The 18572-nt window shown below is 47.7% G+C and overlaps 1 non-coding gene across 1 annotated transcript; it reads right to left on the reverse strand.

Moving 5' to 3' along the window:
* Positions 1 to 5106: 5106 nt before the first annotated feature.
* On the reverse strand, positions 5107 to 5180 carry trnat-agu (transfer RNA threonine (anticodon AGU)). The gene has a single exon. It is a non-coding gene; the product is annotated as a tRNA-Thr (tRNA).
* Positions 5181 to 18572: the final 13392 nt, after the last annotated feature.

Raw genomic sequence — 18572 nt, forward strand, 5'->3', positions numbered from 1 at the left:
CGTCAAACCCACTGTCGCCAAAAAATTTTCAACATTCTGAAAATCCAGCGGCGACCAGAAAGACGCTACCACTCTTCGGGCGACTGAAGAGACGACTCACGGTCTCCGGGGAGCACAGGCGACTCCCCAGAGACCGTGTGGTGACAGCCTAGCCGCCTAAACAATCGCCTAAGTGGGACAGGGGTTTAAGGCTTTAAGAGCAGATGCACATCTGCTGGAAGAGGTTTCAACCCATGGAGAGAGGAACTCGAGTCACAAGTTTCGAACTTCACCCCCCATCTCTGGGAAGAAACGTTGCCAGGGATTTAGTAAATTCTATAACTGTGACTGTCTTCAACAGATAAACAAACCCCATTGCATTCACTACAGAGGGTCTTTGGGATCTGTCATAGGGACATTTGTTATTAGTCATAGAACATACTGCACAGGCCCATTGGTCCTCAATGTCCGCGCTGAACATGATCCCAAGTTAAACTAATCTCTTCTACCTGCACATGGTCCGTATTCCTCCATTGCCTGCATATCCTCGTGCCTATCTTTAGCTTTTTGGGATGCAACATGGAAACAGGCCCATCAGCTGAGTCCTTGCCAACCAGCGACCACCCCACACACGAACACCATCCAACACACACGAGGGACAATTTACAAAAGCCTATTGACCTACAAATCTGCACATCTCTCGAGTGTGGGAGGAAACCAAGAGCGCCCGGTGAAAACCTACGTGGTCACGGGGAGAACGTGCTAATTCCATCCAGGCAGCACCCATGGTCAGGGTCGAATGTGGGTCTCTGGAGCTGTAATGCAGCAACTCTGCCATTGCACTGTGTAAGGGGTTTCTGCGCCGAGCTTTCGCCCGACCTAAGGTCCCCGTGCCTTGCTCTGATCCCTTGACCAGGCCGCGCACACTGGTTCCCCGTGAGTGGTTTGACCCACTCACCCCCTACGGTTCTAGACACTGGACTTAGATGCAGGAGCGTTTATAGTGCAGAAAAATTCAACCAGACCAGATTTGAAGACCAGGGTTTAAATGGAAAAGGCTTTTATTGAGCGCTTGGGACTATTGTCCATGAATACTTATACAGTTCTATAAGACATATCTATAAGACACATACCGAATTACATGAATACTTTTGACTATGAATCATAAAACACACAGTTCTACAAGACATATACATGAATACCTTTTACTCTGAATTCTAAAACGCACAGTTCTACAAGACATATACACGACTGTAAGATGGGGAACGTACGACACATCGCAAAATTGACCAACACATATTCCTTTACACACCCACGTTTATTCAAACCACCCTCCCCTCTACACTAAACTATGTCCAGGATATGCAAGATCGGGGTACATGCTCACCATGGGGCTATTACTGGGGTTACTGGCTGTTCGTGCTGCTTCTCCGCTGCTTTCCGTGAGGGTTGTGCTTGTACCCTGAGTTTCTTCCTTCCGTTTCTTGCGTTCCTTGCAGGTTTTCTTGCAGTATTTCTTCTCGAGTTGCATGCCGGTTCCTCTCTCTTACACTTCGCTTCTTCTTGCCTGTCTTTTCTTCCTCCTGCATCCGTTTGACTTGAGTTTCTTGCATGAGTTTAAAACCCAAAAGTCGTGGCCAGTTATACTATTCTGACCCGTCCTATCTCCCGCCAGATCTTGGGATCTCTTTGTTTAAAAGATATGTATGAGTTTTCTCTCTGATCTGCGCTAATGTCCGGGGGTACCGGGGATGGCCAGACGGTGTTAATTGGTATTTCGTTGCAAGGTGATGGGTTTAACTGGTTTCCCATCACCTACCAGGTAGTTTTCTATGGGCTATTGTGCCCCCTTAACGAGATTAACTGTGTAGGTCGGCTTGGGGCATTGTGAATATGCTGATGTCAGCGCCCCAGTGTCTGGACTTCGACCTGGTTTTGCAGGTTTCTGCATGGCCAATATCCATCCATTGTTCTGGCCGTGGCTTTGCAGAAACCTAGAGACTGGGCTGTAAGGTTTTTGCTTTTGTGGCTGGTCCCTTGGAAAACTGACCGCAGCCTTTCTCCGCTATCAGCCCCAGTCTCCCGTTTAAAATGTCCAAACTGCAGCTCTTTGGTTTTTTGTTGCTTTCAGAATGAGGGAAAACTTCTCAAATCTTACAACTGCCTTATTTAAAAACGGCTCTTAAATGTCACTATTGTACCTTTTTCCATCACCACCCCAGGCAGCATATTCTAGGCACCTGCCACCATGTTTGGTGCAGACATTGTGAGCTAGAGGGCTTGTTCCAGTGCTGCCCTGTACTTCATGTTTCAGACAGTGCTGGTATCTCTTGCATGTAGTTGCACAGAGTTGCCTCAAGAAGGTGCTGTGTTACCATGGATGGTAACTTTCATGAGGAAGCTTCCATGTTTTTAGTAGAACTGCTACCAGTTAGCCCATATTTTCACGTTAAGACATCCAATAAGCTCAATGATGCTCATCGTTCTTATGAGGAGTTACAACCCATCACATATTGGTGGCATGTGACACAGCTGGCAGAGCTACAGAGCAAATTGTTTCATTCTTCAGGAAACGGGGCTTCCCCTCTTCCATTATAGATGAGGCTCTCACTAGGGTCTCTTCTACATCCCGCAGCTCCGCTCTTGCTCCCCCTCCCTCCACTCGCAACAAGGACAGAATCCCCCTCGTTCTCACCTTTCACCCCACCAGCCAGCGGATCCAACAAATCATCCGCCAACATTTCCGTCACCTACAACGGGACCCCACCACTGGCCATATCTTCCCATCCCCTCCCCTCTCTGCGTTCCGCAGAGACCGTTCCCTCCGTAACTCCCTGGTCCACTCGTCCCTTCTTTCCCAAACCTCCCCATCCTCGGGCACTTTCCCCTGCAACCGCAGGAGATGCAACACCTGTCCCTTTACCTCCCCCCTCAACTCCATCCAAGGACCCAAACAGTCTTTCTAGGTGAGACAAAGGTTCACCTGCACCTCCTCCAACCTCATCTATTGCATCCGCTGCTCTAGATGTCAACTTATTTACATCCGCGAAACCAAGCGCAGGCTCGGCGATCGCTTTGCTCAACACCTGCGCTCGGTCAGCATTGACCAACCTGATCTCCCGGTGGCCGAGCACTTCAACTCCCCCTCCCATTCCCAGTCTGACCTTTCTGTCATGGGCCTCCTCCAGTGCCATAGTGAGGCCCACCGGAAATTGGAGGAACAGCACATCATATTTCGCCTGGGCAGCTTGCAGCCCAGTGGTATGAACATCGACTTCTCCAACTTTAGATAGTTCCTCTGTCCCTCTCTTCCCCTCCTCCTTCCCAGATCTCCCTCTATCTTCCTGTCTCCACCTATATCCTTCCTTTGTCCCCCTGACATCAGTCTGAAGAAGGGTCTCGACCCGAAACGTCACCCATTCCTTCTCTCCTGAGATGCTGCCTGACCCGCTGAGTTACTCCAGCATTTTGTGAAATAAATAGCTTCAAATTGTCAGAGGAACTCAGTAAGTCAGGCAGCATTTGTGGAAATGTAAAAGAGCTCTAAAGTGAGAGGGAAAAAGTTTAACAGAAGTGTGCTGGGAAAGGTTTTGTTAACAGGGTGGCAGGTGCCTAGAATATGCTGCCTGGGGTGGTGATGGAAAAAGATACAATAGTGACATTTAAGAGGCGTTTTTAAATAAGGCAGTGCAAATGGCAGGTGGTACGTTGTTGTAGTTTGTCGTAGACATTGTCGTAGGGGGGGGTCTAGTCGCCGGCTTTTCGGCGACCTGCTACGACTATGATAGTTGCCGGCATTCGCCTATAAAATCGCCCAAGTGGCACACTGCCTGTGCCAAAGAGAGACACAACATGAGGATGTTCAGCTGAGAAAACCTCCATCATTTGTTCCTACTACCAGGTGCGGGCTGTATCCATTCTGGATAAATCCACCACCATTCTTGACTCTCACTAAGATGGGCCATTTGGGCTGCAGATTTACTTGATTACACCACAGAACCCACACACATTTTGATTGTCAGTGAGTTGCTGGGCCTCCAGTGCACTTGCCACCCCGACATCTGTTAGGATCATGAAATTTTAATTTAGACCTTTATCTTAAGTGCAGGAAGGAACAGCAGATGCTGGTTTAAACCGAAGAGACACAAAACGCTGGAGTAACTCAGCGGGACAGGCAGCATCTCTGGAGAGGAGGAATCGGTTACGTTTTGGGTCGAGACCCTTCAGACTGAAGAAGACTCAGACTGAAGAAGGGTCTCGACCCAAAACGTCACCTATTCCTCATCTCCAGAGATGCTGCCTGTCCCGCTGAGTTACTCCACCATTTTGTCTCTATCTTTTACGTTAAGTGACTGTCAATAACTCTTTTCTTTCCCTTAAAGCACGGTGGAATTTCCATTCTACAAACTCTTTACATTTGAGGTCATTACCTCCTGAATATCTCGGTCAGTCTCATCAAACTAATGTATTTTCCAGCAGAGAAGGCAAGAGTATCTTCATTGGGGTTAATTCTCGTGGACCAGAGCCGTCCAGTTGCTCTGCAGTTTCTGTAGATGAACCTACAAACCTGCACGTCTTTAGAATGCGGGAGGAAACCGTGGCACCTGGGGAGGACCCACACGGTCACAGGAAGAGCGTGCTAGCCCCATACAGACAGCACCCATAGTCAGAATTCAACCTGGGTCTCTGGCGTTGTAAGGTAGCAACTCTACCGCTGCAACTCCCTTCCTTGCAACCGTCCCTTGCAACTTCTGCCACTGCAGATTCAGCGCCAGGCCAACAAAGGTGCAGGGCAGATTACGCAGCAGTCAATCTTTTTGTCGTGCCCATTGGAAGATGGTGGAAACAGGCCCTTCGGCCCAACCTGCCCACGCCGACCAACATGTCGCGGCTACACTAGTCCCACCTGCCCACACTTGGTTCATATCCCTCCAAACTTGGTTCATATCCTTCCAAACCTGTCTCATCTCATCCATGTATCATACCTGCAGATGAAGGCTAGAACTTGGACCAGTATTATTACCATGATGGTCATAGAACTAATCAGCTTGGTCCGCTATAAACCCAGCTAAACCCATGTTACTGGACAAATGTCTTTTAAAAGTCATATTTGTATCCACGTAAATGAGGCACTGCTGAGATTCGAACTCAGGATCTCCTGTTTACTAGACAGGCGCTTTAACCAACTAAGCCACAGCACCTGCTTGTGACCATCTCTCTGAGAACAGGCTGTTAGTTGTGATAAGACTCTCTCCAAGCATTTTGTCAGGTGGACAACACCGATGCATTAGCTTTCCCGATACGATACGGTAGAACTTTATTTATCCCAGGAGGGAAATTGACCTGCCAACAGTCATGAAACATGAAACTAAAGTGACGAGTGGAAAGAATTGGGGATGTGCAAAGATTGGGGAGGGGAGGGGAGTGGGGTCAGTCTCAGTCTCCCCCACGACAGAAGGGGGAGGCGATGTCCAGTTTGATAGCCACAGGGAAAAAGGATCTCCTGTGGCGTTCTGTGCTGTATCTCGGTGGGACCAGTCTGTTGCTGAAGGTGCTCCTCAGGTTGGCCAGTGTGTCATGGAGGGGGTGAAGTGTGTTGTCCAAGATTCTCGGCAGTTTGAGGAGCATCCTTCCCTCCTCGATGACCACACCAGAAGGTCGCCCTCTCGTTAACACCAGCACTGAAGTTGGCTATGAGGGTCTGTGTATCTCTCTGTGGGAGGCACTCTGAAGAGGGTTTTATGATGTCAAAAGAAACGGTAGGAAGGAGGAAAGGTCAGATTCCTAAGGAAGGTCAGAGCAACAGTGCAGATACAAGATGAAATAAAAGCAAGAGAGCTTTAAAAAGAGTTCACAATAGAAAATAGGTGCAGGAGGAGGCCATTCAGCCCTTCAAGCCAGCCCTGCCATTCAATATGATCATGGCTGATCATCCAAAATCAGTGCCCCGTTCCTGCTCTCTCCCCATATCCCTTGATTCTGTTAGCCCTAAGAGCTATATAGAAACATAGAAACATAGAAAAATAGGTGCAGGAGTAGGCCATTCGGCTCTTCGAGCCAGCACCGCCATTCAATATGATCATGACTGATCATCTAAAATCAGTACCCCAATCCAGCTTTTTCCCCATATCCCATGATTCCTTTAGCATTTAGAGCTAAATCTAACTCTCTCTAGAAAACATCCAGTGAATCGGCCTCCACTGTCTTCTGTGGCAGAGAATTCCACAGATTCACAACTCTCTGAGTGAAAAAAATGTCCTCATCTTAGTCCTAAATGGCCTACCCCTTATTCTTAAACTGTGACCCCTGGTTCTGGACTACCCCAACATTGGGAACATTTTTCCTGCATCTAGCCTGTCCAATCCCTTAAAAAGAATTATATGTTTCTATATGATCCCCTCTCATCCTTTTAAATTCCAGCGAATACAAACACAGTCAACCCATTCTTTCATCATATGTCAGTCCCGCCATCCCGGGAATTAACCTTGTTGAGCCTATGTTGCACTCCGTCAATAGCAATAATGTCCTTCCTCAAATTAGGCGACCAAAACTGCACATAATACTCCAGGTGCGGTCTCACCAGGGCTCTGTACAACTGCAATAGGACTTCCTTGCTTCTAAACTCAAATCCTCTCACAATGAAGGCCAACATGTCATTAGCCGTCTTCACTGCCTGCTGTACCTGCATGCTTACTTTCAGTGACTGGTGTGCAAGCACACCCAGGTCTCGTTGCACCTCCCCTTTTCCTAATCTGACACCATTCAGATAATAATCTGCCTTCCTGTTCTTGCCACCAAAGTGGATAACCTCACATTTATCCACATTATACTGCATCTGCCATGTATCTGCCCACTCAAGCAACCTATCCAAGTCACCCTGCAGCCTCATAGCATCCTCCTGCCACTCAGCTTTGTGTCATCTGCAAACTTGGAGATGACACATTTAATTCCCTCGTCTAAATCGTTAATATATTGTAAATAACAGGGGTCCCAGCACCGAGCCTTGTGGCACCCCACTAGTCACTGCCTCCCATTCTGAAAAGGACCCGTTAATTCCTACTCTTTGCTTACTGTCTGCCAACCAGTTCTCTATCCATGTCAATACCCGACCCCCAATACCATGTGCTCTAATTTTGCACACTAATCTCTTGTGTGGGACCTTGTCAAAGGCTTTTTGAAAGTCCAGATACACCACATCCACTGGCTCTCTCTTATCCATTCTACTTGTTACATCCTGAAAATGTTCCAGAAGATTAGGCAGGCATGATTTCCCCTTCATGAATCCATGCTGGCTTTGACCGATCCTGTCACTGCTTTCCAAATGCGCTCCTATAACATCTTTAACAATCGACTCAAGCATCTTCCCCACTACCGATGCAAGGCTAACTGGTCTATAATTCCCTGTTTGCTCCATCCATCCTTTCTTAAAAAGTGGGGTTACATTGGCTTCCCTCCAGTCCACAGGAACTGACTCAGAGTTGAGAGAACATTGGAAAATGATCACCAATGCATCCACGATTTCTAGGGCCACCTCCTTGAGTACTCTGGGATGCAGACCATCAGGCCCTGGGGATTTATCTGCCTTCAATCCTAACAGTTTACCAAACACCATTTCCTGACTAATATGGATTCCCTTCAGTTCCTCCCTCCCATTAGATCCTGGGTCCCCTAGTATTTCTGGGAGATTGTTTGTGTCTTCCTTAGTGAAGACAGAACCAAAGTACTTGTTTAACTGTTCTGCCACTTCCTTATTTCCCATTATAAATTCACCTGTCTCTGATTGTAAGGGACCAGCATTTGTCTTCTAACTCTCTCTTGAAAACATGAAAACGCTCTTGAAAAAATGGAGTAGGTTGTTGCTGAGTTCATATGTCCAGCAATGTTAAAGTACAATGTTTAAGTGGCCATGCAATGGCAGATGGGATTGCTTAGTTGTACATCGTGATCGACATGGACATCAATAATAAGACACAGGAGCAGAATTAGGCCATTCGGCCCATCGAGTCTACTATTCAGTCATGGCTTATCTACTTTCCCATCTCAATCCCATTCTCCTGCCTTCTCCTCGTAACCTTTGACGCCCTTACTGATCAAGAACCTATCATTTTCCACTTTAAAAATACTTAATGACTTGGCCTCCACAGCCATCTGTGGCAGTGAATTCCACAGATTCACCACATACTGGCTAAAGAAATTCCTCCTCATCTCCATTCTATACGTCATTTTATTCCAAGGCTGTGCCCTCAATGACCCATTGAACCTTTGTAACGTTCTGAAAATTATTTGACATCATGTAGGTTAATTGGCTGGGTAAATGTAAAAATTGTCCCTAGTGGGTGTAGGATAGTGTTAATGTACGGGGATCACTGGGCGGCACGGACTTGGAGGGCCGAAAAGGCCTGTTTCCGGCTGTATATATATGATATGATATGATATGATGATATGATCAGGTGCAGGATTCTCCTTGGAACAGTCTCAGATCCTAGACTTCCCACTGGTGGAAACATCCTCTCCACATCCACTCTATCCAGACCTTTCACTATCACTGTGCCAGTCCACCTGTTCCTGTGCTATGTTCTACATAACTACTACTGTACTGATGAGGGTTATCAGCCCTCTGCTAAGATTTATTTATCTTGATGTTTTCTGACACTCTGAAGACCATCAAGACTACATAATACAAAGTGTACCTTTGTCAACGGTGATGTTGAAGAAACAATGACAGTGGTGCTGTAAACTGTTCCAAGGTAGTTCACAACTGCTTTACCAGGCCATTCGGCCCCTTACATAGACACATATAAAAATAGGTGCAGGAGTAGGCCATTTAGCCCTTTGAGCCACCACCGCCATTCAATATGATGATGGCTGATCATCTGAAATCAGTACCCCATTCCTGCCTTTTCCCCCATATCCCTTGATTCCTTTAGCCCCAAGAGCTAAATCTAACTCTCTCTTGAAAACATCCAGCGAATTGGCCTCCACTGCCTTCTGCGGCAGAGAATTCCATAGATTCACAACTCTCTGGGTGAAGAAGTTTTTCTTCATCTCAGTCCTAAATGGCCTACCCCTTATTCTTAAACCGTGACCCCTGGTTCTGGACTCCCCCAACATCGGGAACATTTTTCCTGCACCCAGCCTGTCAATAGACAATAGACAATAGGTGCAGGAGGAGGCCATTCGGCCCTTCGAGCCAGCACCGCCATTCAATGTGATCATGGCTGATCATTCTCAATCAGAACCCCATTCCTGCCTTCTCCCTGACTCCGCTATCCTTAAGAGCTCTATCTAGCTCTCTCTTGAATGCATTCAGAGAATTAGCCTCCACTGCCTTCTGAGGCAGAGAATTCCACAGATTCACAACTCTCTGACTGAAAAAGTTTTTCCCCATCTCAGTTCTAAATGGCCTACCCCTTATTCTTAAACTGTGGCCCCTTGTTCTGGACTCCCCCAACATTGGGAACATGCTTCCTGCCTCTAACGTGTCCAACCCCTTAATAATCTTATACGTTTCGATAAGATCCCCTCTCATCCTTCTAAATTCCAGTGTATACAAGCCTAGTCGCTCCAGTCTTTCAACTTATGACAGTTCCGCCATTCCGGGAATTAACCTAGTAAACCTATGCTGCACGCCCTCAATAGCAAGAATATCCTTCCTCAAACTTGGAGACCAAAACTGCACACAGTACTCCAGGTGCGGTCTCACTAGGGCCCGGTACAATTCTTTAAGAATGTTGTATGTTTCTATAAGATCCGCTCTCATCCTTCTAAATTCCAGTGAATAAAAGCCCTTATGTTCATTCCACCTTGAAAACGCATCACATCAACATAAATACATCACATGACACCATGAGCTGCAAGAAAACTCCGTCCATTCGTGCTAATGGACTTTGTCAATGAGGAACTGCTACCTCCGACTATGTAACACCTGGTGGGACACCCCCCCCCGGATGCACAGGACCTGGTAGGTCACAGCCTGTAAAGGGAAGCCACCAAGCCAGCCCTTGCTCATCGCCCGAACACCAGAGACCAGAGTGGATGGAGCCAGCAATAAACGTGAGGTGCAAGTCAGTGGAGTTGCAGGCAGGCGCGTGAACTGGTAGGTCGGCTGTGGGAGGCCGTGCCCCCGCGGCACAACGCTGGACGGACGAGGAGAGGCTCAGCGGTCCGCTGGTCTATCTACAAAACCAAGGAAGGCGACGGCTGGAGGTCCCGCTGTAGCCTGGGGCTCGCCTGGATCGGCCACCGCTCATCAGACCTAGAGCACGGACTGGACTCTGAAAATGGCATCAAAACGCGGTGCCTCTTGCATGCGGGCCGAGTGGACTATTTCTGTACACTTCGCTAATCAGAGATTGTGCCTAGGTAGGGCAGTTGTATAGGGCATTGGTGAGACCACACCTGGAGTATTGCGTACAGTTTTGGTCTCCTAATCTGAGGAAAGACATTCTTGCCATAGAGAGAGTACAGAGAAGGTTCACCAGATTGATTCCTGGGATGGCAGGACTTTCATATGAAGAAAGACTGGATAGACTCGGCTTGTACTCGCTGGAATTTAGAAGATTGAGGGGGGATCTTATAGAAACTTACAAAATTCTTAAGGGGTTGGAGAGGCTAGATGCGGGAAGATTGTTCCCGATGTTGGGGAAGTCCAGAACAAGGGGTCACAGTTTAAGGATAAGGGGGAAGTCTTTTAGGACCGAGATGAGAACGTTTTTTTTCACACATGGAGTGGTGAATCTGTGGAATTCTCTGCCACAGAAGGTAGTTGAGGCCAGTTCATTGGCTATATTTAAGAGGGAGTTAGATGTGGCCCTTGTGGCTAAAGGGATCAGGGGGTATGGAGAGAAGGCAGGTACGGGATACTGAGTTGGATGATCAGCCATGATCATATTGAATGGCGGTGCAGGCTCGAAGGGCCGAATGGCCTACTCCTGCACCTATTTTCTATGTTAATACTCTACTGAGCTGTATGTAAGAAAATAATGTCACTGTCCGTTTGCACATGCGGCAATAAAGCTCCATTGAACCATTGAACCGTTGTAATGTTCTGAAAATTATTTGACATCAGGTGCAGGATTCTCCTTGGACCAGTCTCCGTGACTGAAACTGGAAGCGCTCCAATTTCATCAGGGTTTAACTGAAGTGAGTTGATATGGTACAGTATTGTTCCACTGTAGCTCTGGAGGATGGTAGATGCATTACTCAAATTACGGAGCAGACCAGCGAGAATGTTGCCAAATGGGCCACCGAACAACTGGAAGAAATAGCATTCTGTTGCGAATTTAGTTCTCATCCTGTCAAGGAACTATCTACCATTGGTGTCGATGACTTCTGCTCTCAAATTCCCTCCGTAAATCCCTCCACTTTTCCACCATTAACATCCCTGCTATTCTTTGAACCTAAATAAGGCCAATTATATGTTTGAGTTTGAGTTTCGTTTATTGTCCATGGTACAATCGAACCATCCACAGCCTACAGATACATTACAAAGGGAATAACATGAATAACGTTCAGAGCAATATAAAGCCAGCAAAGTCCGATCAAAGATAGTCCGAGGGTCTCCAATAACAAAGTGGTTGATGACTGCTCTCTAGTTGTTGGTCAGATGGTTCAGTTGCCTGACAAGACCTGGGCTGAAACTGCCCCTCAATCTGGAGGTGTGCGTTTTCAAACTTCTATACCTTTTGCCCGATGGGAGAGGAGAGAAGAGGGAGTGGCCAGGATTCGATCATCCTTGATTATGCTGCTGGCCTTGCCGAGGCAGCGTGAGGTGTAAACGCAGTCAATGGAAGGGAGGTGGGTTTGCGTGATGGTCTGGGCTGCAAACATAATACTTTGCAATTTATTGCGGTCATAAGTGATAGGAGCAGAATTAGGCCATTCGGCCCATCAAGTCTACTCCGCCATTCCATCATGGCTGGTCAATCTCCTTCCTAACCCCATTCTCCTGCCTTCTCCCCATAACCCCTGACACCCGTACTAATCAAGGACCTCTGCCTTAAAAAATATCCATTGATGTGGCCTCCACGGCTTTCTGTGGCAAAGAAATCCACAGATTCACCACCCTCTAAGAAACAGAAGCCTAAAAATACAGGTTTTGTTTCTTTAGTTTAGTTCAGTTTAGAGATACAGTGCGGAAACTGGCCCTTCAGCCCACTGAGTCTGTGCCGTCCAGCGATCCCCGCACACTAATACTTTGCTACACACACAAGGGACAATGTTTTTACGTACAGGGTACAGAGAAGATTTACAAAGATGTTGCCAGGCCTAGAGGGTGTGAGCTGTAGGGAGAGCTTGAGTAGGCTGGGACTCTATTCCTTGGAGCTCAGGAGGATGACGGGTGATCTTATTGAGGGTATAAAATCATGAGAGGAATAGATCGGGTAGATGCACAGAGTCTCTTGCCCAGAGTAGGGGAATCAAGGACCAGAGGACATAGGTTCAAGGTGAAGGGGAAAAGACTTAACAGGAATCCGAGGGGTATCTTTTTCACACAAAGTATGGTCGGTGCATGGAACAAGCTGCCAGAGGAGGGAATTGAGGCTGGGACTATCCCAACATTTAAGAAACAGACAGGTACATGGATAGGTCAGGTTTGGAGGGATATTGGCCAAACGCAGGCAGGTGGGACTAGTGTAGCTGTAGGGTTGCCAACTGTCCCGCATTACCCGTATTTTGGGCTAAATTGGTTTGTCCCATACGGGACCGCCCTTGTCCCTTATTAGGCCCGGGGGGCGCTGTAGGCCCGGAAGTTGTAGGCCCGGACACTGTAGGCCCGGACAGTGTAGGCCCAGACACTGTAGGCCCAGACAGTGTAGGCCCAGACAGTGTAGGCCCGGACAGTGTAGGCCCAGACACTGTAGGCCCAGACAGTGTAGGCCCAGACAGTGTAGGCCCGGACAGTGTAGGCCCAGACAGTGTAGGTCCGGACGCTGTAGGCCCAGACACTGTAGGCCCAGACAGTGTAGGCCCAGGCAGTGTAGGCCCGGACAGAGTAGGTCCAGAGGCCCGGGCGCCGCCTAATGGAGGTTGTGTAGCAACCCGCTTCCCGGCCCGGGCAGCCGTCATTGGTGGAGCGGGAGCATGTGGCCACTGGCTGGGTGAGGTCAGGTGGGGCGCGAGGCGGTGTCATCACCTTGTCCTTTATTTCGGAGTGAGATAGTTGGCAACCCTAGGTAGCTGGGACATGTTGGCCTGTGTGGGCAAGTTGTGCCGAAGGGCCTGTTTCTATGCTTTGACTCGAAGACTCTATGACTAAATCCTTTCCCTCAGATTGTTTTCCAATAACTTCCCGACCACTGCTGTTAAACCTACTGGCCTTTAATTGCCTGACTTAACTTTGCTCATCTTCTCGATTAAGGGGACCACATTTGTTGTGCATCAATCATCTTCCACCTCATCTGCGACTAACGAGACAATTTAAAGAGACACAAATTGCTGGACGAGTTAGGCAGCACCTCTGGAGAACATGGATGGGGAGATTTCTGGTTGTGACTTTTCTTCAGACTGATGGCTGAGGTGTTTCTCTAAATTACTGAGTTCACCAACGAGAATGTTACCGAACAAATTACTGAACAGCTGGAAGAAATAGTATTATATTGCAATTTTAGTTTTCATCCTGCAAAGGAATGCTTTACTATTTAGTTTAGTTTAGTTTAGTTTAGTTTAGTTTAGTTTAGTTCAGTTTAGTTCAGTTTAATTTAGTTCAGTTTAGTTTAGAGATACAGCGCGGTAACAGGCCCTTCGGCCCACCAAGTCCGTGCCGCCCAACGATCGCACACACACTAGTTCTATCCTACAAACACTCAGGATGATTTACAATTTTTACAGAAGCCAATTAACCTACAAACCCAATTAACCGAAGATCGACGCATAAAGTGCTGGAGTAACTCAGCGAGTCAGGCAGCATCTCTGGAGAAAATGGATGGGTGAAGTTTCGGGTAAGAAGGGTCCCGACTCGAAACGTCACGCGTCCTTTTTCTGCGGAGATGCTGCCTGACCTGCTGAGTTACTCCAGCTGTGTCTATCTTTTAGTTTTATTGTCTTGTAGAATTTATGTGTAATTTATGTAGATGCTGGAATCTTGAGCAAGAAAACCTTACCTTGCCGGAGATGCGATTGTTTTCCCGATCGTATCTCCGGTCGCTCTGCGGCCTAACATCGTGGAGCTGGAGGCCTTGCCTGGGACTGACTTTGAGCCCCACCTTAGGGCCGTGGACCTACCATCGGAACCTGCTATCCCTTGCCTGGGATTGATGCTCCAACCTGCGGATTCCAACATCGAGGAGCTCGCAGTCTCGGGTAGAGACCGATGTCGGGAAGCTCCAAAGCCTGGGTCCAAAGGGACCTTGATCGCCCCGATACAGAGGGCTCAACCGCTGGCTACGAAAGTCAAGATCATCCTCTCCACATCCACTCTATCCAGACCTTTCACTATCACTGTGCCAGTCCACCTGTTCCTGTGCTATGTTCTACATAACTACTACTGTACTGATGAGGGTTATCAGCCCTCTGCTAAGATTTATTTATCTTGATGTTTTCTGACACTCTGAAGACCATCAAGACTACATAATACAAAGTGTACCTTTGTCAACGGTGATGTTGAAGAAACAATGACAGTGGTGCTGTAAACTGTTCCAAGGTAGTTCACAACTGCTTTACCAGGCCATTCGGCCCCTTACATAGACACATATAAAAATAGGTGCAGGAGTAGGCCATTTAGCCCTTTGAGCCACCACCGCCATTCAATATGATGATGGCTGATCATCTGAAATCAGTACCCCATTCCTGCCTTTTCCCCCATATCCCTTGATTCCTTTAGCCCCAAGAGCTAAATCTAACTCTCTCTTGAAAACATCCAGCGAATTGGCCTCCACTGCCTTCTGCGGCAGAGAATTCCATAGATTCACAACTCTCTGGGTGAAGAAGTTTTTCTTCATCTCAGTCCTAAATGGCCTACCCCTTATTCTTAAACCGTGACCCCTGGTTCTGGACTCCCCCAACATCGGGAACATTTTTCCTGCACCCAGCCTGTCAATAGACAATAGACAATAGGTGCAGGAGGAGGCCATTCGGCCCTTCGAGCCAGCACCGCCATTCAATGTGATCATGGCTGATCATTCTCAATCAGAACCCCATTCCTGCCTTCTCCCTGACTCCGCTATCCTTAAGAGCTCTATCTAGCTCTCTCTTGAATGCATTCAGAGAATTAGCCTCCACTGCCTTCTGAGGCAGAGAATTCCACAGATTCACAACTCTCTGACTGAAAAAGTTTTTCCCCATCTCAGTTCTAAATGGCCTACCCCTTATTCTTAAACTGTGGCCCCTTGTTCTGGACTCCCCCAACATTGGGAACATGCTTCCTGCCTCTAACGTGTCCAACCCCTTAATAATCTTATACGTTTCGATAAGATCCCCTCTCATCCTTCTAAATTCCAGTGTATACAAGCCTAGTCGCTCCAGTCTTTCAACTTATGACAGTTCCGCCATTCCGGGAATTAACCTAGTAAACCTATGCTGTACGCCCTCAATAGCAAGAATATCCTTCCTCAAACTTGGAGACCAAAACTGCACACAGTACTCCAGGTGCGGTCTCACTAGGGCCCGGTACAATTCTTTAAGAATGTTGTATGTTTCTATAAGATCCGCTCTCATCCTTCTAAATTCCAGTGAATAAAAGCCCTTATGTTCATTCCACCTTGAAAACGCATCACATCAACATAAATACATCACATGACACCATGAGCTGCAAGAAAACTCCGTCCATTCGTGCTAATGGACTTTGTCAATGAGGAACTGCTACCTCCGACTATGTAACACCTGGTGGGACACCCCCCCCCGGATGCACAGGACCTGGTAGGTCACAGCCTGTAAAGGGAAGCCACCAAGCCAGCCCTTGCTCATCGCCCGAACACCAGAGACCAGAGTGGATGGAGCCAGCAATAAACGTGAGGTGCAAGTCAGTGGAGTTGCAGGCAGGCGCGTGAACTGGTAGGTCGGCTGTGGGAGGCCGTGCCCCCGCGGCACAACGCTGGACGGACGAGGAGAGGCTCAGCGGTCCGCTGGTCTATCTACAAAACCAAGGAAGGCGACGGCTGGAGGTCCCGCTGTAGCCTGGGGCTCGCCTGGATCGGCCACCGCTCATCAGACCTAGAGCACGGACTGGACTCTGAAAATGGCATCAAAACGCGGTGCCTCTTGCATGCGGGCCGAGTGGACTATTTCTGTACACTTCGCTAATCAGAGATTGTGCCTAGGTAGGGCAGTTGTATAGGGCATTGGTGAGACCACACCTGGAGTATTGCGTACAGTTTTGGTCTCCTAATCTGAGGAAAGACATTCTTGCCATAGAGAGAGTACAGAGAAGGTTCACCAGATTGATTCCTGGGATGGCAGGACTTTCATATGAAGAAAGACTGGATAGACTCGGCTTGTACTCGCTGGAATTTAGAAGATTGAGGGGGGATCTTATAGAAACTTACAAAATTCTTAAGGGGTTGGAGAGGCTAGATGCGGGAAGATTGTTCCCGATGTTGGGGAAGTCCAGAACAAGGGGTCACAGTTTAAGGATAAGGGGGAAGTCTTTTAGGACCGAGATGAGAACGTTTTTTTTCACACATGGAGTGGTGAATCTGTGGAATTCTCTGCCACAGAAGGTAGTTGAGGCCAGTTCATTGGCTATATTTAAGAGGGAGTTAGATGTGGCCCTTGTGGCTAAAGGGATCAGGGGGTATGGAGAGAAGGCAGGTACGGGATACTGAGTTGGATGATCAGCCATGATCATATTGAATGGCGGTGCAGGCTCGAAGGGCCGAATGGCCTACTCCTGCACCTATTTTCTATGTTAATACTCTACTGAGCTGTATGTAAGAAAATAATGTCACTGTCCGTTTGCACATGCGGCAATAAAGCTCCATTGAACCATTGAACCGTTGTAATGTTCTGAAAATTATTTGACATCAGGTGCAGGATTCTCCTTGGACCAGTCTCCGTGACTGAAACTGGAAGCGCTCCAATTTCATCAGGGTTTAACTGAAGTGAGTTGATATGGTACAGTATTGTTCCACTGTAGCTCTGGAGGATGGTAGATGCATTACTCAAATTACGGAGCAGACCAGCGAGAATGTTGCCAAATGGGCCACCGAACAACTGGAAGAAATAGCATTCTGTTGCGAATTTAGTTCTCATCCTGTCAAGGAACTATCTACCATTGGTGTCGATGACTTCTGCTCTCAAATTCCCTCCGTAAATCCCTCCACTTTTCCACCATTAACATCCCTGCTATTCTTTGAACCTAAATAAGGCCAATTATATGTTTGAGTTTGAGTTTCGTTTATTGTCCATGGTACAATCGAACCATCCACAGCCTACAGATACATTACAAAGGGAATAACATGAATAACGTTCAGAGCAATATAAAGCCAGCAAAGTCCGATCAAAGATAGTCCGAGGGTCTCCAATAACAAAGTGGTTGATGACTGCTCTCTAGTTGTTGGTCAGATGGTTCAGTTGCCTGACAAGACCTGGGCTGAAACTGCCCCTCAATCTGGAGGTGTGCGTTTTCAAACTTCTATACCTTTTGCCCGATGGGAGAGGAGAGAAGAGGGAGTGGCCAGGATTCGATCATCCTTGATTATGCTGCTGGCCTTGCCGAGGCAGCGTGAGGTGTAAACGCAGTCAATGGAAGGGAGGTGGGTTTGCGTGATGGTCTGGGCTGCAAACATAATACTTTGCAATTTATTGCGGTCATAAGTGATAGGAGCAGAATTAGGCCATTCGGCCCATCAAGTCTACTCCGCCATTCCATCATGGCTGGTCAATCTCCTTCCTAACCCCATTCTCCTGCCTTCTCCCCATAACCCCTGACACCCGTACTAATCAAGGACCTCTGCCTTAAAAAATATCCATTGATGTGGCCTCCACGGCTTTCTGTGGCAAAGAAATCCACAGATTCACCACCCTCTAAGAAACAGAAGCCTAAAAATACAGGTTTTGTTTCTTTAGTTTAGTTCAGTTTAGAGATACAGTGCGGAAACTGGCCCTTCAGCCCACTGAGTCTGTGCCGTCCAGCGATCCCCGCACACTAATACTTTGCTACACACACAAGGGACAATGTTTTTACGTACAGGGTACAGAGAAGATTTACAAAGATGTTGCCAGGCCTAGAGGGTGTGAGCTGTAGGGAGAGCTTGAGTAGGCTGGGACTCTATTCCTTGGAGCTCAGGAGGATGACGGGTGATCTTATTGAGGGTATAAAATCATGAGAGGAATAGATCGGGTAGATGCACAGAGTCTCTTGCCCAGAGTAGGGGAATCAAGGACCAGAGGACATAGGTTCAAGGTGAAGGGGAAAAGACTTAACAGGAATCCGAGGGGTATCTTTTTCACACAAAGTATGGTCGGTGCATGGAACAAGCTGCCAGAGGAGGGAATTGAGGCTGGGACTATCCCAACATTTAAGAAACAGACAGGTACATGGATAGGTCAGGTTTGGAGGGATATTGGCCAAACGCAGGCAGGTGGGACTAGTGTAGCTGTAGGGTTGCCAACTGTCCCGCATTACCCGTATTTTGGGCTAAATTGGTTTGTCCCAT

Source organism: Rhinoraja longicauda, chromosome 35 (genome assembly GCF_053455715.1).
Source record: "Rhinoraja longicauda isolate Sanriku21f chromosome 35, sRhiLon1.1, whole genome shotgun sequence".
Classification (NCBI taxonomy): Eukaryota; Metazoa; Chordata; class Chondrichthyes; order Rajiformes; family Arhynchobatidae; genus Rhinoraja; species Rhinoraja longicauda.